At 39.3% G+C, this 25,238-nt stretch overlaps 2 pseudogenes; both read right to left on the bottom strand.

The window, feature by feature from the left end:
• Positions 1–558: 558 nt before the first annotated feature.
• LOC129534979 (late histone H2B.L4 pseudogene) lies at positions 559–1,047 on the bottom strand (annotated as a pseudogene).
• A 17,182-nt stretch (positions 1,048–18,229) lies between these two features.
• Positions 18,230–19,632, bottom strand: LOC129534975 (ras GTPase-activating protein-binding protein 2 pseudogene; annotated as a pseudogene).
• Positions 19,633–25,238: the final 5,606 nt, after the last annotated feature.

The following is a 25,238-nucleotide window of genomic DNA, read 5'->3' on the forward strand; positions in this document are numbered from 1 at the left end:
TGCCCGACTCTTTGCAGACCCTATGGACTGTAGCCCACCAGGATCCTCTCTTCATGGGATTCTCCAAGAAAGAATACTGGAGAGGGTTGCCATGCCCTCCTCCCGGGGATCTTTATGACCCAGGGATGGAACCTGCCTCTCCTGCGACTCCTACACTGCAGGCGGATTCTTTGCTGCTGATCCACCTGGGAAGATCATACTGTTCTTTACCGGTTGCTGTACCCCATATAAAAATCTCCGGATGATACCTAAATACAGATGGGAGGATGAAAATGGAAAAGGCCAATGAAACTTTTAGGGAAAGAATTTTGACCATGAAGATCCCTAAAATCGCTGAGAAACCACGAATAGAGATAACCATTTAGGAAAGTGACGAGTGGCAATACGTTAAGAATGAAGTACACGATTTTTCGTTGAACAAATGACACAACTGGCACATATTGAAGTAAAGTTAATGAGGTTTTTAATGTTTTCTTTGGGGTAGAAATGCTTTAATATAGGGCCTAAGGGGAAAACCCTTAAGTCTGGTTTGCGATGGTCAGATAGTCCTGAGGCAGTTCATCTGCGGGTGTTGTATCTGATGACCGACTTGGTGGCCTCGGAAATGGCATACTTGCCGAGCTCCCCAAGCAGCAGAAGATGCACAGCTGTCTGGATGTCATAGCGACTGGTGGAGCGGGCCAGGAGCCCGGCCTCTTCGGCAATCTGCTCAAACATGTCCTTCACGAACGAATCCAGGACATTCACGGCCTGGCGCGAAAGGCTCAGGCTGGGGTGTATTCCCTTCAGCACCCTTGGGAAATAGGTAGCGAAGCTGTCACGTCAGCAGCCGCGGCGACGGCAGCCACGGCGACAGCGACAGTGCCCCTTAGCTGTCTTCTCTTTGGCCTTTGTCGGTTCCACATCATAGGACTCTGGTTTGGAGGCCTCTGTTTTCACAGTCTCTGTTTCAGAGGGCCCAACTTCGGAGGCGCCAGTTTCTACAGGGATCAGGCCCTCCTCACAGTTGTCAGATGGTTGGGCCATAGCAGAGCCACCGTTCCCCATAGCTCAGACGGAAGAACAATGAGGGGGTTGAAGGCCGTTGGCCGAGTTTATCAGCCCTGCTTTCCCTGACGTCACAGACACTGTCCATATCTGATTGGATAGCATGCAAGGCAGGCCTGTTACTATGGCAGCCCATGTCACGTGACACTGGATGTCCCACCTCCCAACTCCTGCCACGCCCCTCCCCCACGTTTAACCCCCAGTCAGCCAAACTCAGTGAAAGTCAGCTAAGCTGAAAAATGAAATGATCAGTTAGAGCTTCCTGAGAGAGTATGACTGACCTCCATAACTCCAGCTCTTTCAGGCATCAGAGTGACTCAAGTCACTTGGTGGACATTTTACTCCAACACAGAATCTTCTCCTGATTGACCTACAGTGGCATGAGCAATGTCCTGGTTTCCTCAGCAGAGTGCTCCTGAAAATCATAGGAATTAAATGAACAGCTATTATCTCCAAAATTTATCAAAACCAATGATCAGTATGAAGTGAATGACAAAATCCCATTCTCCAAATACAGAACACAAACAGAAATAGGAATACTTACACATACACACTAAAAATATTTAACATTTTGCACATTTTAAATTGTTTTCTTAAACATTATTTAGGTCCCCCAAATACCACACATACTGGAATTGATTAATGATTTATAGTGGTTATTTCTGAAAAAAATTTTCACTCATTGCTGAAAAGCCACCAGGGTGAGAGAAAACGAATAAAAAAAGAGAGAAATAAAACACCTAGAAATAAACGTACCTAAGGTGGTGAAAGTCCTGTACTTAGAAAAAATAAGACCCTTATCAAAGAAAGTGAGGATAATACAGAGGGAAAGGTTTATCTTGTTTATGGACTGGAAGAATAGATATCATTAAAATAAACATGCTATCCAAGGCAATCCACATACTCAATGCAATTGCTATGAAAATACCAGGCATTTTCCACAAAACTAGAACAGACAATTTTAAATTTTGTATGGAAAGAGGAAAGACCCTGAATCGCCAAAACCATCTTAAGGAAGAAGATCAGAACTGGAGGAATCAGGTTCCCTGACTTCGAACTATATCAGAAAACTACATTAATCCAATCAATATAGTATTGGCACAAAAACAAACATGTGGAACACAAGAGAGTGCCCAGATATAAACCCATATGCTTATGGTCAATTAATCTATAATAAAAAAGACAAGAATATACAGTGGCGAGAAGACAGTCTCTTCAATAAGTGGTGCTGGGATAATTGGATAGCTATATGTAATAAAGTAAAATTAAAACATTCTCTAACAACATATGCAAAAATAAACTCAAAATGGACTAAAGACCTAAATATAATACATATAATATGTAGGAAGTCATGTTAAGAAACGGAATCCATTAGATATTTTAATGCACTGTGTTTCTTTCACATTTATAAATTCAGAAATTAAATGAACACATCAGCTATAAAAAAGACATTAAAAATACAAAACAATTGGGTTTTGAGATAACTGGGACCTCAAAGGTCTCTGATACACAGGAAATCTAGGATGGAGAAGGGAAAAGCAGTTTGTTGTTGAAGATTGGAAGGGGGAGTAACACTACTAATTATTCACTTCAGTTGATTGATGATTGAGGAAATAAGAGAGCCTAGTGAGCAATCACCTTGCACAAAATCAACCCATAGGAGATATGCATTTTGAACTAATTGTAGGCATATCTCCTGCCTCTTCCATCTTATTAAGGAACATTCGTAACCACTTATGAGAAACAAGGTGGCCCCATCACAGTCAATTTGACAATTCTGTGAATGTTCAGTAATTTCATTTTAGTATTTTATTTCTTCTTCCCTCTGTGAGGGAGAAGATAGTATGCAATTCTCAGTTGTTAGAAAGTATTCTTTACACCTACAGTTGTAATTATTTCCTATTGTGTAGGATATAAGAGCCTGTAAAGTACACCACTCTCAGCCAAACTTTGAGATAAAATCCTGATAATCCACGAAATCAAACTTTTTCTGAACCCTGCAGGAAAGAGATAGGGCTCTACAGGACAGAAAAAACAGAAGACTTTCTTTAAACTGGCAGAACCTCATGAGATAAAGGAAAAGAATTGAGGTCCTCATTTCACGCCAGTCAGAATGGCTACTATCCAATAGTCGACAAGCAATAAATGCTGGAGAGGATGTGAAGAAAAGGGAACCCTCTAACACTCTTGGTGGGAATGCAAACTAGTTCAGTCACTATGAAGAACAGTGTGGAGATTCCTTAAAAAACCAGAAATAGAACTGCCAAATGACCCAAAAATCCCAATGCTGGGCATACACACCAAGGAAACCAGAACTGAAAGAGACACGTGTACACCAATGTTCATCTCTGCACTGTTTACAATAGCCAGGACATGGAAGCAACCTATATGTCCATCGGCAGATGAATGGATAAGAAAGCTGTGGTACATATACACAATGGAATATTAATCAGCCATTAAGAAGAGTACATTTGAATCAATTGCAATGAGGTGGATGAAACTGGAGCCTATTATACAGAGTGAAGTAAGCCAGAAAGAAAAGCACCAATTCAGAATACTAATGTGTATATTTGGAATTTAGAAAGATGGTAATGATAACCCTGTATATGAGACAGCGAAAGAGACACAGATGTATAGAACAGTCTTTTGGACTCTGTGGGACAGGGTGAGGTTGGAACGATATGGGAGAATGGCATTTAAACGTGTAAATTATCATATGTGAAACGGATCGCCAGTCCAGTTTCAATGCATGATACAGGGTGCTCAGGGCTGGTGCACTGGGATGACCCAGAGGGATGATATGGCGAGGGATGTTGGAGGGGGGTTCAAGATGGGGAACACATGTACACCCAGGGCAGATTCATGTCAATGTATGGCAAAGCCAATACACTATTGTAAAGTAAAGAAAAAAAAAAGGAAAGATATCTTAAAAATTGGGAAGAAATAAATGCAAAAGAAACAAGAGACCATAGCAAAAATCAACAAAACCAAACCTGGTTTTTTGAGAGGATAAAAAAATTGACAAACCATTAGCCATACTCATCAAGAAACAATGGGAGAAAAATCAAATCAATAAAATTAGAAATGAAAATGGAGAGATCACAACAGACAACACAGAAACAAAAAGGATCATAAGAGACTACCATCATCAACTATATGCGAATAAACTGGACAACGTGGCAGAAATGGACAAATTCTTAGAAAAGGACAACTTTCCAAAACTGAACCAGGAAGAAATAGAAAATCTTAACAGACCCATCACAAGCACGGAAATTGAAACTGTATTCAGAAATCTTCCAGCAAACAAAAGCCCAGGTCCAAACGGCTTCACAGCTGAATTCTACCAAAAATTTAGAGAAGAGCTAACACCTATTCTAGTGAAACTCTCCCTGAAAATTCCAGGGGAAGGTAAACTTGCAAACTCATTCTATGAGGCCACCATCACCCTAATACCAAAACCTGACAAAGATGCCACAAAAAAAGAGAACTGCAGGCCAATATCACTGATGAACATAGATGATGAACATAGATGCAAAAATCCTTAACAAAATTCTAGCAATCAGAATCCAACAATACATTAAAGTGATCATACATCATGACCAAGTGAGCTTTATCCCAGGGATGCAAGGATTATTCAACATCCACAAATCAATCAGTGTAATACACCACAATAACAAATTGAAAGATAAAAGCCATATGATTATCTCCATAGGTGCAGAGAAAACCTTTGACAAAATTCAACATCTATTTATGATAAAAAAAAGAAACCCTCCAGAAGGTGGGAATAGAAGGATCATACCTCAACATAATAAAAGCTATATATGACAAACCCAAAGCAAACATTATCCTCAATGGTGAAAAATTGAAAGCATTTTCCCTAAAGTCAGGAACATGACAAGGGTGCGCACTCTCACCACTACTATTCAGCATAGTTTTGGCCACAGCAATCAGAGCAGAAAAAGAAATAAAAAAGAATCAAATTGGAAAAGAAAAAGTAAAACTCTCACTGTTTGCAGATGACTTGATCCTCTACATAGAAAACCCTAAAGACTCCACCAGAAAATTACTAGATCTAATCAATGAATAGAGTAAAGTTGCAGGATATAAAATCAACACACAGAAATCTCTTGCATTCCTATAAATTAATAATGAGAAAATAGAGAAATTAAGGAACAATTCCATTCACCATTGCAATGGAAAGAATAAAATACTTAGCAATAAATCTACCTAAAGAAACAAAAGACCTATATATAGAAAACTATAAAGCACTGGTGAAACAAATCACAGAGGACACTAATAGATAGAGAAATATACCATGTGCATGGATCGGAAGAATCAATATAGTGAAAATGAGTATACTACTCAAAGCAATCTATAGATTCAATGCAATCCCTATCAAGCTACCAACGGTATTTTTCACAAAGCTAGAACAAAAATTTCACAATTTGTATGGAAATACAAAAAGCCTTGAATAGCCAGAGCAATCTTGAGAAAGAAGAATGGAACTGGAGGAATCAACCTGCCTGACTTCAGGCTCCACGACAAAGCCACAGTCATCAAGACAGTATGGTACTGGCATAAAGACAGAAATATAGATCAATGGAACAAAATAGAAAGGCCAGAGATAAATTGACGCAACTATGGACACCTTATCTTCGACAAAGAAGGCAAGAATATTCAATGAAGAAAAGATAATATCTTTAACAAGTGTTGCTGGGAAAACTAGTCAACCACTTGTAAAAGAATGAAACTAGAACACTTTCTTTCTAAGGCCCCCTTGACTTCACATTGCAAGATGTCTGGCTCTAGGTGAATGATTACGCCATCGTGATTATCTTGGTCATGAAGATCTTTTTTGTACAGTTCTTCTGTGTATTCTTGCCACCTCTTCTTAATACATTCTGCTTCTGTTAGGTCCATACCATTTCTGTCCTTTATAGAGCCCATCTTTGCATGAAATGTTCCCTGGGTATCCCTAATTTTCTTGAAGAGATCTCTTGTCTTTCCTATTCTCTTCTTTTCCTCTATTTTCTTGCATTGATTGCTGAGGAAGGCTTTCTTATCTCTCCTTTCTATTCTTTGGAACTCTGCATTCAGATGCTTATATCTTTCCTTTTCTCCTTTGCTTTTCGCCTCTCTTCTTTTCACAGCTATTTGTAAGGCCTCCTCAGACAGCCATTTTGCTTTCTTGCATTTCTTTTCCATGGGGATGGTCTTGGTCCCTGTCTCCTGTACAATGTCACGAACCTCCGTCCAGAGTTCATCAGGCACTCTATCAGATCTAGTCCCTTAAACCTATTTCTCACTTCGACTGTATAATCATAAGGGATTTGATTTAGGTCATATCTGAATGGTCTAGTGGTTTTCCCTACTTTCTTCAATTTCAGTCTGAATTTGGCAATAAAGAGTTCATGATCTGAGCCACAGTCAGCTCCTGGTCTTGTTTATGCTGACTGTATACAGCTTCTCCATCTTTGGCTGCAAAGAATATAATCAATCTGATTTTGGTGTTGACCATCTGGTGATGTCCATGTGTAGACCCTTCTTTTATGTTGTTGGAAGAGGGTGTTTTCTATGACCCGTGCATCCTCTTGACAAAACTCTATTAGCCTTTGCCCTGTTTCATTCCGTGCTCCAAGGACAAATTTGCCTGTTACTCCAGGTGTTTCTTGACTTCCTACTTTTGCATTCCAGTCCCCTATAATGAAAAGGACATCTTTTTTGGGTGTTAGTTCTAAAAGGTCTTGTAGGTCTTCAGAGAACCGTTCAACTTCGGCTTCTTCAGCGTCACTGGTTGGGGCATAGGCCTGGATTAGTGTAATATTGAATGGTTTGCCTTGGAAAAGAACAGAAATCATTCTGTCATTTTTGAGATTGCATCCAAGTACTGCATTTCGGACTCTTTTGTTGACCATGATGGCTACTCCATTTCTTCAAAGGGATTCCTGCCCACAGTAGGAGATATAATGGTCATCTGAGTTAAATTCACCCATTCCAGTCCATTTTAGTTCACTGATTCCTAGAATGTTGATGTTCACTCTTGCCATCTCCTGTTTGACCACTTCCAATTTGCCTTGATTCGTGGACCTAACATTCCAGGTTCCTATGCAATATTGCTCTTTACAGCACCGGACCTTTCTTCTATCACCGGTCACATCCACAACTGGGTATAGGTTTTGCTTTTGCTCCATCCCTTCATTCCTTCTAGAGTTATTTCTTCACTGATCTCCAGTAGCATACTGGGCACCTAACGATCTGGAGAATTCCTCATTCAGTATCCTATTATTTTGCCCTTTGATACTGTTCATGGGGTTCTCAAGGCAAGTATACTGAAGTGGTTTGCCATTCCCTTCTCCAGTGGACCACATTCGGCTGTGGTCCATGTGATCAGATTGACTAGTTTCCTGTGATTATGATTTCAGTGTGTCTGCCCTAAGAGGTAATTGTAGTAACGGCAGTGAATTCCTTATCATTGGATTGCAGATATGGCATTGTGGTCTTAAGGTTACCTGTAATGTTTTAGTCATGAGCTCCTCACTGCTGTCACCTTCTTGAATGAAGCAGCATTAATAGCACCCTAATGGTGAGAGTTGGACTGTGAAGAAAGCTGATCACCAAAGAATTGATGCTTTTGAACTGTGGTATTGAGGAAGACTCTTGAGAGTCCCTTGTACAGCAAGGAGATCCAACCAGTCCATTCTGGGGGAGATCGATCCTGGGTGTTCATTGGAAGGACTTATGCTAAAGCTGAAACTGCAATACTTTGGCCACCTCATGCAATGAGTTGACTCACTGGAAAAGACTCTGATGCTGGGAATGGTTGGGGGCGGGAGGAGAAGGGGACGACCGAGAATGAGATGGCTTGATGGCATCACCGACTCTGTGGACATGAGTTTGAGTGAACTCTGGGAGTTGGTGATGGACAGGGAGGCCTGGCATGCTGTGATTCATGGGGTCACAGAGAGTCGAACACGACTGAGTGACTGAACTGAACTGAACTGAACTGAATGGGTCAGTTAGTCCTTCCTAGAAGCCTAGCCTAGAGTTTACTTTACTACCGGTAACTTTATAAGCCCCTAATTCCCTGTATTAAACCATTATAGGCTTAAAATAGCCCACGTGGTCTTGTTTTTTTTATAAAAGAATGCTACCTGATACAGTATTAGGTGCCATTCAAAGATTTGCAAATATTTATTAAGCAGTTATTGCAGTGAATATGAAAAGTAAAACCCTGCCCTCAAAAATCTATATTTTAGTGGCAGAATAAAAATTTAAAGATAAATATATTTATATAAATATATTTAATAAATAATAAAAGTATATAAGTATAATTTAACAAATAAATATATTAAAACAATATAGTATACTAGAAAGTGATAGGGCTAGTGAAGTGAAATGAGAGAGGGAAGTGCCAGGGTTTGGAGCAGGATGAAATTTTAAATGAAGTGATGATATTATTCTTCATTAAGAGGGTAATATTTGATGAAAGACTTGAAACTGATGAGTATCCATACTAATAGATGTCCATTCTAATTGGTCAATGACTCTGACAAACCAATTGGAAAAATTACTGAATATAGAAACTGGAACAATTCATAACAAATGAATATTCTGACCCTTGAAAGTCTACTGAATTTCCTTTGCCAGCAGCAGAAGTCCTTTCCCATAAGTTGATGAATATGGTCCTGCCTCGCTGAAATGTCCTATACTGCTCAGTTCAGTTCAGTCACTGAGTCATGTCCAGCTCTTTGTGACCCCATGGACTGCTGCATGCCAGGCTTCCCTGTCCATCACCAACTCCCAGAGCCTACTCAAACTCATGTCCATCAAGTTGGTGATGTCATCCAACCATCCAACCCCATAGTGCTACCACCCATCAAAGTATGACTGGAGCAAGGAGAAGAATCATGTGCAAAAGTATTCCAAGATTCTGTTAATTTTTGTCTAAATAAACTTGAGGAATTTGTGCATGAATAGATTTAAGACTGCTACACAAAGGAAGAACATACTTTTTGATAGGATTTGTAGAGATGGTTAATTTAATAATACCTGATTTCAATGCACTAGCTCAGATAACGACACCTGATTTATCAAGAAGGCCAATCAAGAGTAGAAGTCCTGGTAAAACCCCTGCAGTTTGAGCTGGACAGCTACAGAATAGTGCTGTAGGATTCAGAATGAATTAGAAGTAAAAAAGCTGTCACACAGTTTACAGTTCAGTTCTGAGTCATTTTGCAAGTCAGAAAAATCTCAATCCTAATATAAGATTAAGATGAAACAAGATTGCTAGTGTTCCCAGGTACCTGGCAGAAGCAATACTTTTGGAAGATAAAATTATCTAAAGCTTCATCAGTTCAGTTCAGTCACTCAGTCGTGTCTGACTCTTTGCGACCCCATGAATCACAGCATGCCAGTCGTCACTGTCCATCGCCAACTCCCAGAGTTGACTCAAACTCATGTCCATCGAGTCGGTGATGTCATACAGCCATCTCGTTCTCTGTCGTCCCCTTCTCTTCCTGCCCCCAATCCCTCCCAGCATCAGAGTCTTTTCCAGTGAGTCAACTCTTCACACGAGGTGGCCAAAGTATTGGACTTTCAGCTTTAGCATCAGTCCTTCCAATGAACACCCTGGATTGATCTCCTTTAGAATGGACTGGTTGGATCTCCTTGCAGTCCAAGGGACTCTCAGGAGTCTTCTCCAACACCACAGTTCAAAAGCATCAATTCTTCAGTGATCAGCTTTCTTCACAGCCCAACTCTCACATCCATACATGACCACTGGAAAAACCATAGCCTTGACTAGATGGACCTTTGTTGGCAAAGTAATGTCTCTGCTTTTTAATATGCTATCTATGTTGGTCATAACTTTCCTTTCAAGGAGTAAGTGTCTTTTAATTTCATGGCTGCAATCAGCATCCACAGTGATTTTGGAGACCCCAAAATAAAGTCTGCTACTGTTTCCACTATTTCCCAATCTATCTCCCATGAAGTAATGGGAATTGTTTCTAAAAGCAAATGTTTAAATACACTTCCTGGCATACGTGAAACAGAAGCCAAACCAAGCAATATGAACAAGAAATAAAAGCAATGGCAGGGCAAACAAACAGAACTATGTTGCTAGATACTGAAATTTTCAAACATAAATTTTAAAATAACTTTGTTTACTAGCTTCTAGGAGATAAGGACAATGATGGAAAATTTAAACAGAGAACAAGAACAGAGAAACATATGCCAGATTTTTAAACAGTGGAACTTCTAGAAGTAAAAACCACAATAGTTGAGAATAAGAATTAGTATTTGAGTCAAACAGAGATTAGATGCAGAGGAAGAAAGGATTCATGAACTAAAATATAGTTATGAAGAAAATATCTTGAACTTCACCAGTGGTTCAGTGGTTCAGAATCTGCCTCCTAATGCAGGGAACACAGGTTCAATCCCTGGCTCCAAAAGATTCCACATGCCACTGAGCAACTAGCCCCATGCACCACAAATATTCAGCCCATACTCTGGATCCCTTGAGCTGCAACTGTTTGAGCTTGTGTTCTCTAGAGCCCAAGCTCTGCAACGGGGGAGTGAAGAAGGGTGAGATGAGGGGGAGATCAGGACAATCAGGGGCCTGTGCACCACAAATAGAGAATATCCCCCATTCTCCACAACTAGGGAAAGCCATCTCAGAGCAATGAAGACCTAGCACAGCCAAAAATTTTTAAAATATATATCCAGAAAATTCATGGAGACAAAATGAAGTATGGGTAAACAGAAGGAAGGACAATTCTTCTTCTGGGTATATAGTTAATAGAAAAGCAGGTATATGTGCATAGCAAGATATATGTAAGAATTTCATTACAGCATTATCATAACAGTATCAAACCAAACATAACCCTGACATTTTTCATCAGGATGGATAAGTTGTAGTATATTCATAGAATGAACACTATACAACAATCAAAATGATGTATAACTACCTGTGACAACTTGGGTAAATCTCACAACTAAAATGATGGGGAAAAGAAAACAGATAAAATATGTATATCCCCACTGAATACATACTCCCAATATATGTTTTCTAAACAAGGTTCCAAATAGGAAAAGGAGTACGTCAAGGCTGTGCATTGTCACCTTGCTTATTTAACTTATATGCAGACTACATCATGAGGCACACTGGGCTGGAGGAAGCACAAGCTGGAATCAAGATTGCTGGGATAAATATCAATAACCTCAGATATGCAGATGACACCACCCTTATGGCAGAAAGTGAAGAGGAACTCAAAAGCCTCTTGATGAAAGTGAAAGAGGAGAGTGAAAAGGTTGGCTTGAAGCTCAACATTAAGAAGACAAAGATCATGGCATCTTGTCCCATCACTTCATGGGAAATAGATGGGGAAACTGGTAACCATGTCAGACTTTATTTTTGGGGGCTCCAAAATCACTGAGGATGCTGATTGCAGCCATGAAATTAAAAGACGCTTACTCCTTGGAAGGAAAGTCATGACCAACCTAGATAGTATATTAAAAAGCAGAGACATTACTTTGCCTACCAGGGTCCGTCTAGTCAAGGCAATGGTTTTTCCCGTGGTCATGTATGGATGTGAGTGTTGGACTGTGAAGAAGGCTGATCGCCGAAGAATTGATGCTTTTGAACTGTGGTGCTGGAGAAGACTCTTGAGAGTTCCTTGGACTGCAAGGAGATCCAACCAGTCCATTCTAAAGGAGATCAATCCTGGGTGTTCATTAGAAGGACTGATGCTAAAGCTGAAACTGCAATACTTTGGCCACCTCATGCGACGAGTTGACTCACTGGAAAAGACTCTGATGCTGGGAAATGTTGGGGGCGGGAGAAGAAGGGGACGACAGAGAATGAGATGGCTGAATGGCATCACCAACTCTATGGAGATGAGTTTGAGTGAACTCTGGGAGTTGGTGATGGACAGGGAGGCCTGGTGTGCTGTGATTCATGGGGTCGCAAAGAGTCGGACACGACTGAGTGACTGAACTGAACTGAAACAAGGTTCAAAGACAGGCCAAATACTGTGTGATGAGGGATGCATGTTAAGGTGGTAAAATTATATATAAATGTAATCTAATGCTTAACCAAAAAATCAGGATAATAGTCATAATTTGGAAAGAGAGAGAATCATTTGACTTTAAAGTAATTAGCCTCCAATTAAAATAAATTAATTAAAAAAATAAAGTGACATACAGAGGATTTCTATAGACTTCCCTATTGAAATGGCTGAGCAGGTAAAGAAGCTACTTGTAATGAAGGAGACACAGAAGACATGGGTTCAGTCCCTGGGTCAGATATCCTGGGGTAGGGAATGGTAACCCACTCCAGTATTCTTGCCTGGAAAATTCCATGCTACAGTTCAAGGGGTCACAAAAGAGTTGGACATGACTGCGCAACTAAGCGTGCATGCACATGTGCACACACACAGACAAACACAAGCAATACCTCATTTTGTAATCTGCATGATTATTGTACACATGTTCACTTTTATTGTACAAACGTTTCACTTTTTCACAAAGCTGTACGTTTTTGTTTTTTGCACTTTTCTGAGTGTGTGTTATATTTCACTAAATAGGAGAATTTTTAAAGTAATGGCTTTAGTGGCTGTCCTCTGAAGTTTGGAGAGCAAGGTGGGAGGTCTACTATTGAAATGGTCTTCCTTATTTCTGTGGGAATGATCGTATCAGTGGTAGCACTGAACCACCAGAGGCGAGGTCAGCATGCGGAGCTAGAGTATCATTCAGAATGGCTGGATCTGCATAGGAACTTAGGTAGTAGCTAATTAATTATGATGCTCTTGGACTAAAATAGATGAGCAACTGACTAAATTCCTACTGTATTTATATGTATATAACATAGGCCCTTACCCAATTCCCAAGCCTGAGACAATTGATTAAACAAAAGCTCCTTTAGGGAGAATCTTTTAATATGACCATAAGTATGTACTATGCACCTTTATTCCTAGATTTACCAAAAGGAAGCTGTAGTCATTTACCAGGAAATCTACATACTGTGTAAAGAGAAATACCTAAAGCCTTTAGGGATCATTGGTTGCTGGTTTTGAGCTATGCTAAATCCCAGAGGTCTAAAATGTCATTGTGGTCTATTGGTAAATGCAGGGATTTATGAGTCCAATGACAAAATGGGATTTCAGCCATCTCACAGAGGGCTCAGTAGGTCTGTAAACCAATCATCTGGCTATTCTTCCAGGTCTCACATGCATAAATTAGAATTACTATTTGGGCGTCCCTTGTGGCTCAGCTGGTAAAGAATCCACCTGCAATGCGGGAGACCTCGGTTCTGCCTGAAATGTGGGAGACCTGACTTCAATCTCTGGGTTGGGAAGATCCCCCTGGAGAAGGGAAAGGATACCCACTCCAGTATTCTGGCCTGGAGAATTCCATGGACTGTATAGAATTATTATTTAGCAACTGCTAAAATCCCTAACCTGTACAACAAGGGCTATTATGGAAAAAAGAGCTAGGCGAAAGCTTGAAACTTCCCTCTCTACCAACAATAAACCAAACAGAATATTATATTACTGGGAGAAGCACAAAGAGTAGTGACATCATCAAAGATATGTGCAGGGATTGTGATTCCTGTCACTTTCCATCTCAGTGGTCTATTTTGCCTTTGCTGTCGAGTCAGGTCTTAGAGAGAGCCACAGGGAATTATCTTCAGCTTAATCAATGACAAGCCCCAATTTGCAGCTTCTGTTCTACATGTAGTCCCTTCAAGAGACTGAAGCAAATCGACACAGTCCCTAGCACCTAGTTTGCAGTTATCAACCTGGGAAATTATTACCCCTGTACCATTCAGCATGAAAGACCAGAAGCAATTGCCTCAAATCCAACAAGAACTGCTCTTAGAGTGGCACTGTTTTGTTTCAACATTACATCAGTTTTTTTCTCATAATTGAGAACACTGGAACCTTGATTGTCTGACAGGACATGTCGCCAGTCTATGATTATTGATGACATCATGCTGATAAGAATGTGGTGAGCAGGAACTCCAAATATCTTGGTGCTTAGAAGATAAGATCCATGAAGTTTCTAGATGTTCATTGGCCAGGGATATACTGGGGTATCCTCTCCAAAGAGAAAAGCAAGTTTCTACATCTCATAGCTCCTACCATGAAATAAAGAGGCACAATACTTGGACACTTCCTTGCAATTGGGTGTCAAGCTACACCAAACTTGAATGAGATGCTTTGACTCAGTCACCAAGTAACTCATAATTCTGTCAACTCTGAGTGAGGCCTGAAAGAGTAAAAGAAGTTTCTCCAGAGTGGTCAGGCTATAGAGCAAGCAGCTCAGTCACTTGGGCCTGTGGTCAAACAATCAATGGAAATGTAAAGATACCTAAAACTGAAAATAATTAAAAAACACTATAAAACAAAGCTTCCAGGCTATAATAATAGCAGTATTTTGAGGGAAATTTATAGCCTTAAATATCTATAATAAAGAGGAAGCAAGTAAAAAAGTAATGAGATAAATGAGATAACTTTAGCTTAAGACATTGTTTAAAAAAGACCAAGAGAGTAAGCTCAGTGAAAGTATTAATACTAGAAAATATAAAATAAATGACACTAGGAACTAATGAAATTAAAAGCAAAGATACAAAAACAGAAGACCCTTTCTTTGGAAAAATTAACAAAATAAAGAAGTCTCTGGCAAAATTGATCAGCAGAGAAAAAAAAGAGAAGACAAATAATATATGAATGAAAAGGGAGGTGTAAATACAAATAACATAGTATTTATAAAGGATAATAAAATAAAGCCATCAGCACCAAAAGCCAACACTTTCGAAAACTTTGGAGAAATAGAATTCTTAGAAAAAATATTACTTACCAGAACTTATTCAAAAAAAATTTTTAAATCTTAAATCATCTTGTAACTATTTTAAAATGTTAAAGCAGTGGTTAAAATCTTCCACCAAAGGAAATATTAGATCAAAACTGTTTTATAGATGAGTTCTACCAAACATTCAAAAAACAGATAACACCAGTTTTATACAAATACTTTCAGATAACAGAAAACGAGGGAATACTACCCAACTTATTTTTCAAGGCAAGTATAGTTTGACACAAGAACAATGAAATTATGAGAAATGAAGATTATGGATTCTCTTGACTCATGAATACAGATGTAAAACAAACAAAATATTAGCAAATCAAACCCAATGGTGTATAGAAAAGGCAGTTTATCATAACCCAAATGAATTTATCCCAGATATGCAAGGATGGTTTAGTATCAGAAAAATCTATGAATGCACCTTACTACATTAGTGGATCAATATGGAAAACTACATGATTATTTCAGTAGATGTGAAATCTATCAACAAATTAAAAATCCTTTTGGGATAAAAAGGAAAGTTTTTAAATTAGAAATGGAAGAAGAGATGTCTTAACCTGATAAAAATACTTGTAATCATAAAGTTACCATTACCTAAAATGAGCAAACATTGGAAGCATTCTCTTTTTTTTAAATGCTGCAGACATCAGTAGTTTATTGTTTGTTTAGTCCAAATACATTCAAAATGGAAACTCAAAGAATACTTTCCACTTGAAACAATTAAACTAGATACTACTAGCATATAATGCTTAACACATTACAGAAATAAAGATGGTAATCTGTTGTCTTCTATACCTACTAAAGCCAAGATGGTAAAGCCAATTTGGTTGCAATAGCGTCATAAGGATAGAATAGAATATTACCATCCAAAAAGTACAAACAAACAACAACTATAAAAAAACTCAGCAAATAACAGTTATGGTAGATGAATATTTTTACTCTGCTTCACTGAAAATGGGACAAAATGTTAAAAGTCCACAGTACTGCAGGTGAACAATCACCATGTAAACTTCTTCATGTGATGTTTTAATGTTTTATTCATGGTATGTAAAGACTGAAGCTGAATAGCTCTTTGCTTTAATTTTCTATTACACTTAACATTTATCATTAGTTTTGGTGCCAGACAGTTTTCATGGGTGGTAGGGCAATATCTTGGATTGAAAATTTTATATATGTATATATCAAATGAAGGAGAAGGAAAAAGAAATGAGAGAGGAACAATATGCTATATATAAAAAAAGAAAACACTGACAAGAAACCACTTATTTAAAAGCAGTTTGAATAAAAGCTTCAAAACTCAAAAGTAACTTTCTTGTAAGAACTTCAAGTACTATACATTAGAAAGCGTAAATGTATTTCACAGGAAAAAAAAATCCTTAAGCTCCCTAAAATGGAAACTGAGAAATCTGTGTCCACAAAATATATCCAATAGTGCAAGACTTTTCCTCGAACATGGAAGACCTCATTCAAAGGGGGAAAAAAGGGATAGGCTTAATTTTACTTACATTGCCCAGTACATGCAAAACAAAATATGTGCATCATTTGCTAGTTTACTAAATAGCAAACAGTTTCATAATTAAGAAGCTGTTTGTTATTATGTCAAGTGCATTTTTTGTTTGCTTTTACTAAGACAGAATGGAGAAGTCTTCCATGCTACAAGCAGCTTTAAATGGCCACACTTATTTACCCCACTCCTGGCCTGAAACATCAGAAACTGGTAGGTACCAAATACTCCAAGCATAAAATCGGATATCCTTTGTCATATTTGTGGTTTACTGGAACTTGCTATAAAGACAGACAACAATCCAGCAGCTACAAACATTGCTCACAGAATTGTTTAGAGATTCATGTAAAAATAAAAGATGTCGTCCCAGACTTAAATTCAGAGCCGCTTGGGTGCTGACATCAGGTCAAGAATTGTGCAAAATGAATGACAGTTCCCTGCCCCTCCAAATAGAAAATGCAAACACTTAAGAGCTGCTGTTCTTTTCTCTGAAAATTGCAGTATCCTCACTTCAGGTTTACGTGCCATTTATGGAATCTGACTGCTTTTAGAAGGTCACTAAAAATGTACATCAAGTTGACTGACTTTTCCAAGCACCTCTCAAGTGATATGCTTCAACATTCGCCTTCAGGCTAAGAGAAAAGTCAACAAGAGACTTTGACTCAAATAACTGACTTCCTCCTTCCCTCTCCCTTCCAAACACACAAGACTCCCTCCCACAGAGAACACAAAGTCGTTAACTGAAGAACAAGATAAATAATATACTAGTCAATTTAACTGATTTTAAAGATACTGCACTTTTTATATAGTTCAATGATTCTCAACATTTTGCATCTGTTTGGCTTTGCAGCACAGCAATTTATACACTAGACTGTACAAAATTACCAGCAAGACTGGAATGATGTATTAATAGAAGGCACCATTATGCGTATTACATTACCAGAGAACAAAAATACAATAAAGACAATTTTCACTGTACACAGCTTAAAGAAAGGAAAAGGGGGAGGAGGAGTGTGTTGAGCAGCCAGCCATCCGTGTACTGAAGAGGGGCAGGTAGAACAAAACCTTAGATATGGAGCTACTAAATCTGGTCTAATAGTCAAGACCATAGCATTTAAAGTTCTGATCTTTGTTATTTAGTTCATAACTAAATGACTTCCTTCTGGAATATACTTGTAGTCTTGTTAAGGTTTATGTGTACACACGCTGGTCACAGCAAGCAGGTAAAAATGCCCTCATCATTTCACAAACTATGCTCTACTGGACAAAAAGATGAAAGTTTTTTTCCCCCTGTTGCCTCCTGTTGCAGATGTCAAGGTTAATGAGTTCAGAGTACCCATTAGTGCATTCTGATGAGTGGAAAACAAGTTTCTGTTGGTTTGTATTTTTGGGGAAAGCCAAGAAAAAAAGGCAAGATTCTCCAATTGCACAATCTGCATGATTTGTGTTTCCAACCATAATAGGCAGAAACAGTAACACTTAAACAAAATGTACAGCAGAGGATTTTTTGACTCAAAGGACCTGAATTCATTTGGGCACGTCCCTTTAAGTTCATTTTGTTGTAGATAGTTTAAGATATGGTCATTTCTCAGTCCTTAATTCTCTAAGTCTAGATTTATAATTTAAAAATGCAAATCTTGTTGTAAAATTGGGGAAATAATGTCCACCTCAATTTAACTGATAACCGAGAGATGCTTTTCACATCAAAGAAATGATCAAAAAGGCTGTGTCACATTCCAAAGCCAAAAAAAAAAATTAACAAGAATGCAAACACAGTGAATAATGTACCACTGCCAAGACTTTGCCAACAGTGGAGCCTCAGCGACGCTGTCCTGTGAAGCTGCCTTCCATCTGCCCGGCTCCTCTCCCAGAGCCAAGTTTCTGTGCCATGCCACCTCTCGGAGGGGGTCCTCTTCCATCCCGGTCACGCATCATTCCACCACCTACTATTCCCCGAGGACCACAAGGACCTCGATCACTGCGCCTAATATCCCGGCGGTCATCACCACCACCTCGAGTTTCTTGCACTCTGGCAACTCTTGTCTTTTTCTCTTCCACATTTAAACGTTCTTCCCCTCAAAACATAATTGGTTTTGAAATTAAGATTCTCTGAACTGGTTCGGAGTTATCAAAAACCACAAAACCAAAATTTGGAAGCTTTCCCCCAACACCCTTGGTATTGATGCGAAGTTCCATTTCCAAAATCCATGAAGAACTCTTTTAGTTCATTTTCATCGATACCATGTGGCAAGTTACCAACAAAGAGTTGATGACTATCTGGATAGCGAATTATTCTACAGTTGTCAGAATCATTCTATTCAATATCTCCTCTGCCTGGTCTTGGTCCTCTAGGAGGGAAACCAGGTCGTTCTCTAGGTCGTTGTTCATGAACACGAGGTGGCTGAGATTGAACTTCTGGTTTAGCTTCCACTCTCGGCTGTGAGACTGGTACTTTAACATGGGGTGGAATTCCAGAGGAAGAAACAGTGCCACTAGGAGGCAGGTTTTTACTGGTCACTGAAGCCTTTGGTGGTTCCTGTGGCAGAGAAACAGGTTCAGCAGGCGGAGGAGAAGCAGACTTGTCCTCTAACTCTTCCAAGTTCTTCTCCTCCACTGGCGGTTTCAGCTCTTCAGTCTTTGTTTCAGATTCTGGCTCAGGTTCAGGCTCATGCGAGGATTCTTCTAAAGGCTCCTCTATGCCATTAAGTCACAGGGTGAGCTTCATAGTAACCGCTGTTAGCATTCTCCTGCACAGGTTCTGGAGACGGGTTGTCTTTCCTCTTGTTCTTCCTCTACTCCATCTTCTGATTCTTCATCAAGTTCTGGTTCAGAATCACCAAATACTTCATCTTCATAACGAAACATATGGTGAACATAAAACTTATTTGGAACAGATCCTTCAGGAGCCAGAACAAAGGTTTGCAGAAACTTCCTCTCTGGTTGTCCACTGTTAGACAGCAAACCCATGACCTGGCCCACTACTCCATCACTCAGGGTTAAATGAGCATCCACATGACGAATTTTAGTGTGACATTCGCTGAAGTTCAGAGATAATACTTTGTGGTGCATACCATTTTGGCCATAGACAGCCTCCTGGGGCTTTCCACTAGCATCTACTCCACCATGAACATAAGAATTCCTGCCATAAAACCTGTGTAAATATTCTGGAGCTTTATCCAGCAAAGTATAATATTTCCTCACAAACTACCACCCTACAAGCAGCGGACTGGGCTTCTCCATAACCATTTCTTTGCTGCACAACATCAAATACTCCAACCAACAGTGGCAGTGGGTACATCTCGCGGAGGTCGGCGGGAAAGTCACCGAGGACTGGCTGCAGCGGGTTCTTCTCACTCGCCGCCCCCTCCCTCTGACAAATCTCAAGCCTAGTAAGCCGGAGAGCGGAGAGCAAGTTCCCATCACAACCACCTCTTCCCTGGCGCCAGGTGCTGCGGCGAGCGACAAGGAACACGGACCTGGAAGCATTTCCTTTCAAATCAGGAACAAGGCAGGGAAATGTATTGTTACCCCTTTTAATCAATGTTGTATTTGGAGTCTGATCCAGTATAGTAAGACTGTGATACAAATAAGGGTTGGAAAAGAAGAAATAAAATTGTGATTATTTGAAGATTACTTATAGATAATGTGATGTAAGCCAGAAAGAAAAACACAAATACAGTATACTAACGCATATATATGGAATTTAGAAAGGTGATAACCTTAACCCTGTATACAAGACAGCAAAAGAGACACAGGTGTATAGAACAGTCTTTGGGACTCTGTGGGAGAGGGTGAGGGTGGGATGATTTGGGAGAATGGCATTGAAACATGTATATTATCATATGTGAAATGAATCACCAGTCCAGGTTCGACACATGATACAGGATGCTCAGGGCTGGTGCACGGGGATGACCCAGAGGGAGGATATTGGGGGGAGGGAGGTGGGAGGGGGGTTCAAGAAAGGGAACTCATGTACACCCGGGGCGGATTCATGTCAATGTATGGCAAAACCAACCAATATAATATTGTAAAGTAATTAGCCTCCAATAAAAAAAAACAATAAATAAAAAAAGAAAACCCAAGTAACTCACATCATTAGAAATAACAGAAAAGTTTAGCAAAGTACCCTTCTATAAGATAAATATAAAATAGTATTTTGCATTTCTGTTCAAGAGTGCCAAACCATTAAAATGTACTTATAGAGAAGATACAATTTACAATAATATCAGAAATATCAAGTGTCTGGGAGTAAATCTAATAAAAGTTGTACAAGACATCTATAGGGAAAATTATGAAGTATTATTAAGACATATTTTTAAAGATCTCAATAAAACATGCTTCATTATTGGATAGGAAGAAAATAAACGTATTGTTTCCTCAAATTTACCTAGAAATAAATTCAATGCAATTTCAACTTATAGTCCAACAATGTCTCCATGTGGCTTGATATTATAAAATATTAAAGATATTATTGGTCAATAATAGCCAGAACATAAAAATGAAGAGCTGGTTTGGAGTGTTTGCCTACCCATATATTAGGAGTTATTATAAAGCTATAATATTTAAAGCAGTGTAATAGTGGAGCGGAGACAGATAAAATGACAAATGGAATAGAAAATAATAGGAATAGACCCACCCATGAATAAATTCTGATATAAGACAGAGATGGCATATCAGCTCAGTGGAAAAAGTAGTGGCCATTCCATAAAAGAAGCTGGTAAAATGGCTACCATATGTCAAAAGATGAAATCAGCTCCTACCTAGCACCACATCCAGAAAACAACTTCAGATGGATCAGAGGTTTAAAAGTAAAAAATAAAATTTTAAAATACTTTGTACAAAAAATGCATGAAACTCTTTCAGCCCTTGACGTAGGGAAATTTTTTAACAAAAAACACAAAAATATTGATAATTATGACTATAATGAAACTTATTAAATGACACCCAAAAGAAAGTGAAAACGACAAGCAACCAACTGGAAAATTGTACTCACAGAACATACAGTCAAGAAAGAGTATCAAAAATACATCAAATATACATAAACTCTATATAACCATAAGGGAAGCACAAACACCCAGGAGAAAAAATGGGCATGTGATATCTCATAGAAGAGGAGACACATAAGACCAAAAACGTATGATGTGTTTAACATCAACAGTGACTGAGAAAATTCAACTCAAGACCTCACTGAAATACCACTGTATACACATTCTACTAGCAAAAAAGTAAAAGTCTAACAATAGCTAAATTTGGAGATAGTGTAGAGCCATCATATGACTTATACATTGCCTTTGCAACAACTATGAAAAACAGGTTCACATTGCCTTCTAAAGCTGAACATGGCCTATAGCATAGCAATTCCACTCTCAGGTATATAACAAAGACAAGTTTTTCTGTATATACAACTAGAAATATGTATGAGAATGTTTATAATAAATAAGAGGATAAATAAACTGTGGAATACACATGATGGATTACTATAATCCAATCAAAATGAATGAACCACAGTAACACACAGCAATTTTTTGAGATATCAAGGGAACATTTCATGCAAAGATAGGCTCAATAAAGGACAAAAATGGTATGGACCTAACAGAAGCATGGGGTTGCAAAGAGTTCGACACGACTGAGAGACTGAACTGAACTGAACTGAAAACACAGCAGTAGGTATGTCATTTTAGAAAAAAATATTAAGTTAGACGAAGTCAGAATAAATCCTAAACACTACATGCACCACGATCAGTTCAGTTCAGCTCAGTCACTCACTCGTGTCCGACTCTTTGCGACCCCATGAATCATAGCACACCAGGCATCCCTGTCCATCACCAACTCCCGGAGTTCACTCAAACTCATGTCCATCGAGTTGGTGATGCCATCCAGCCATCTCATTCTCTGTTGTCCCCTTCTCCTCCTGCCCCCAATCCTTCCCGGTATCAGAGTCTTTTCCAGTGAGTCAACTCTTCGCATGAGGTGGCCGAAGTATTGGAGTTTCAGCCTTAGCATCAGTCCTTCCAATGAACACCCAGGATTGATCTCCTTTAGAATGGACTGGTTGGATCTCCTTGCTGTCCAAGGGGCTCTCGAGTCTTCTCCAACACCGCAGTTCAAAAGCATCAATTCTTCGGCGATCAGCTTTCTTCACAGTCCAACTCTCACATCCATACATGACCACGGGAAAAACCATAGACTAGACGGACCTTGGTTGGCAAAGTAATGTCTCTGCTTTTTAATATACTATCAAGATTGGTCATAACTTTCCTTCCAAAAAGCAAGCGTCTTTTAATTTCATGGCTGCAATCAGCATCCGCAGTGATTTTGGATCCCCAAAAAATAAAGTCTGACACCGTTTCCACTGTTTCCCCATCTGTTTCCCATGAAGTGATGGGACCAGTTGCCATGATCTTTGTTTTCTGAATGCACCATGATAGCCATTCTATAAAACACAACTATATAAAAACAGAACAAAGAACTCATGAACAGGTGAAACAGATTGGTGCTATTTCAGAGGGAGGAAAATGTGGCGCCAAGAGAGGTTATTTTTAAGGTACTAGCTTTTGTTTTGAGTGGTTGGGATGAGAACGCTTATTACATTATTGAAAATAAGTACATTTAATTAAATAACCAAAATAATAAATAAAAGCAGGCTATACATAAACCCGTAGAAGGCAATGGCAAGCCACTCCAGTACTGTTGCCTAGAAAATCCCATGGATGGAGGAGCCTGGTAGGCTGCAGTCCATGGGGTCGCTAAGGGTCCGACACGACTGAGCGACTTCACTTTCACTTTTCACTTTCACACATTGGAGAAGGAAATGGCAACCCACTCCAGTGTTCTTGCCTGGAGAATCCCAGGGACGGGAGAGCCTGGTGGGCTTCCGTCTATGGGGTCAAACAGAGTCGGACACGACTGAAGTGACTTAGCAGCAGCAGCAGGATACATAAACCAGTGATAAAAGTGTACTCCTGAAGTACAGGAGGAAAATGGAATTAATGGAAGACTGTAGCAACGAAAGCCAGCAGAACCATGAAGGACTCATGCCCCTTAGGAACAACTTTAGGTCACCTCACAAAGTTAAGAGCCCAAACTGCAGAGGTGCTGGCTGAAGGCAAAAGAACACAGAAAAGATAGAGGAGGAAGCAATTTATAAATACTTAGGAGACCATGACATGTAAACCAGTTTCAAAATGAGAATTGCTATAGTCATCCTACACACACACATGCCTTTTTTCCCTCTCCTTTTCTCTTTCCCCAATCATTTTATGCAAAAACATATTGGTATTAATTAAACTTATAATAGGCTTTAAGTTACATTATCTCCAGATGGGATTATGACAAAAGCATACGATGAATGGATATCATGCAGAAATTGATTGCATGGGCTTCCCTGGTGGCTCAGAGGTTAAAGCGTCTGCCTCCAATGCGGGAGACCCGGGTTCAATCCCTGGGTCGGGAAGATCCCCTGGAGAAGGAAACGGTAACCCACTCCAGTATTCTTGCCTGGAGAATCCCATGGACGGAGAAGCCTGGTAGGCTACAGTCCACGGGGTCGCATAGAGTCGGACACGACTGAGCGACGGAACGGACGGACGGACTGATGAGAGTATGGATCTCCTCCATTTTGGAAGGGGATGGATGCAGTTTTGTTTTTTCCAGAAAGAGCTGCATTATGTTAGGTATTACCATATTATCATCATTGTTTTTATAAGTATGGAAAGACAAATGTGTAGCATGTTTACTAGCAAAAAATGGTGATGAACATGATGAATTGCATCCAGCACCCATTCTCACCTCCTTCCAGCATGTTTTCCCATACTTCTTAGCCTGGAAGAATAAAATCTATCTTTCTGAGCCTCTCCCACAGTATATTAGTGAATGTAAATGAGGTTCCATGAACTATATGTTCTTTCATGAGATTCAGAGGGGAGAAGTGATTTGAGGATAATTTTCCTACTGCTTTGATGGTTGTTGCTGGCAAGGAGTCTTGAAGACCCTGGATTTTTCTGCAGCAGCATTCTAGCTCCCATTAACTTAGCTGGCGTTGAGAGGCAGTTGTGTTGGGATAAAGGATGGGCTCAGCCTTGGACACCCTGGTATCACTTTCATGAGGTGAAGAGATAGCTGTAGTGGTGACTTTCAGATCCCTTAAACATAGTCAAGGCTGTGTCCTTGAACTCAGCAGTTCCAGTGGGAAGTTCCTGATTCTCTGCCTGTCTGATGTGAGCAGAGGTAGCCTATCCTCTGAAAGACTAGTTCTTTAATGTTATTCTCAGATTCATTTCTGGAAGTCCAGTTCAGAGCGCATTCCTCTAACCTACCCAATATTTGGGGAGGTCTATCTTCCATGTATTACATACCTAGAAAGGAGAGTGGTTTTTGTTTCCTAAAACTGAATTCTGACTGATACAAAGGCACTCTCTGAAAATAATTTTTACAAAAAATCCCTATTTGCTTATTGAGGAGAATAGTATAAGGCCCTAGCTTCATTTCGATTTAATTCCAGGGGATGTTTGGCTTATAAAATATTAAATTTAACTTTCTCTAATGCCCAGCTTATTTATCAAGCTTTTAATTATATATGTAAACATGTTTTCATAAAATAAACAATTAACCACATGACAAAAAAGCCTGCTCCAAACATTTATGGATTTGTAAATTCTTCCTGTCATTTAAACTAAGCTTTTAAAATATATGCATTTTCACTAAAATAAATTGAATTAAACTTCATCTAATATCAGCTCATATTTATTGAGGACTTATTCCGAGCTAAGCAGTGTTCCATTATGCTACTATCTTCTATTTTTTCTTCCTTAAGACATCTTTTGATCCC

The sequence above is a fragment of the Moschus berezovskii genome, chromosome X (assembly GCF_049115385.1).
Source record: "Moschus berezovskii isolate FMDL1 chromosome X, NW_MosBer_1.0, whole genome shotgun sequence".
Taxonomy (NCBI): Eukaryota; Metazoa; Chordata; class Mammalia; order Artiodactyla; family Moschidae; genus Moschus; species Moschus berezovskii.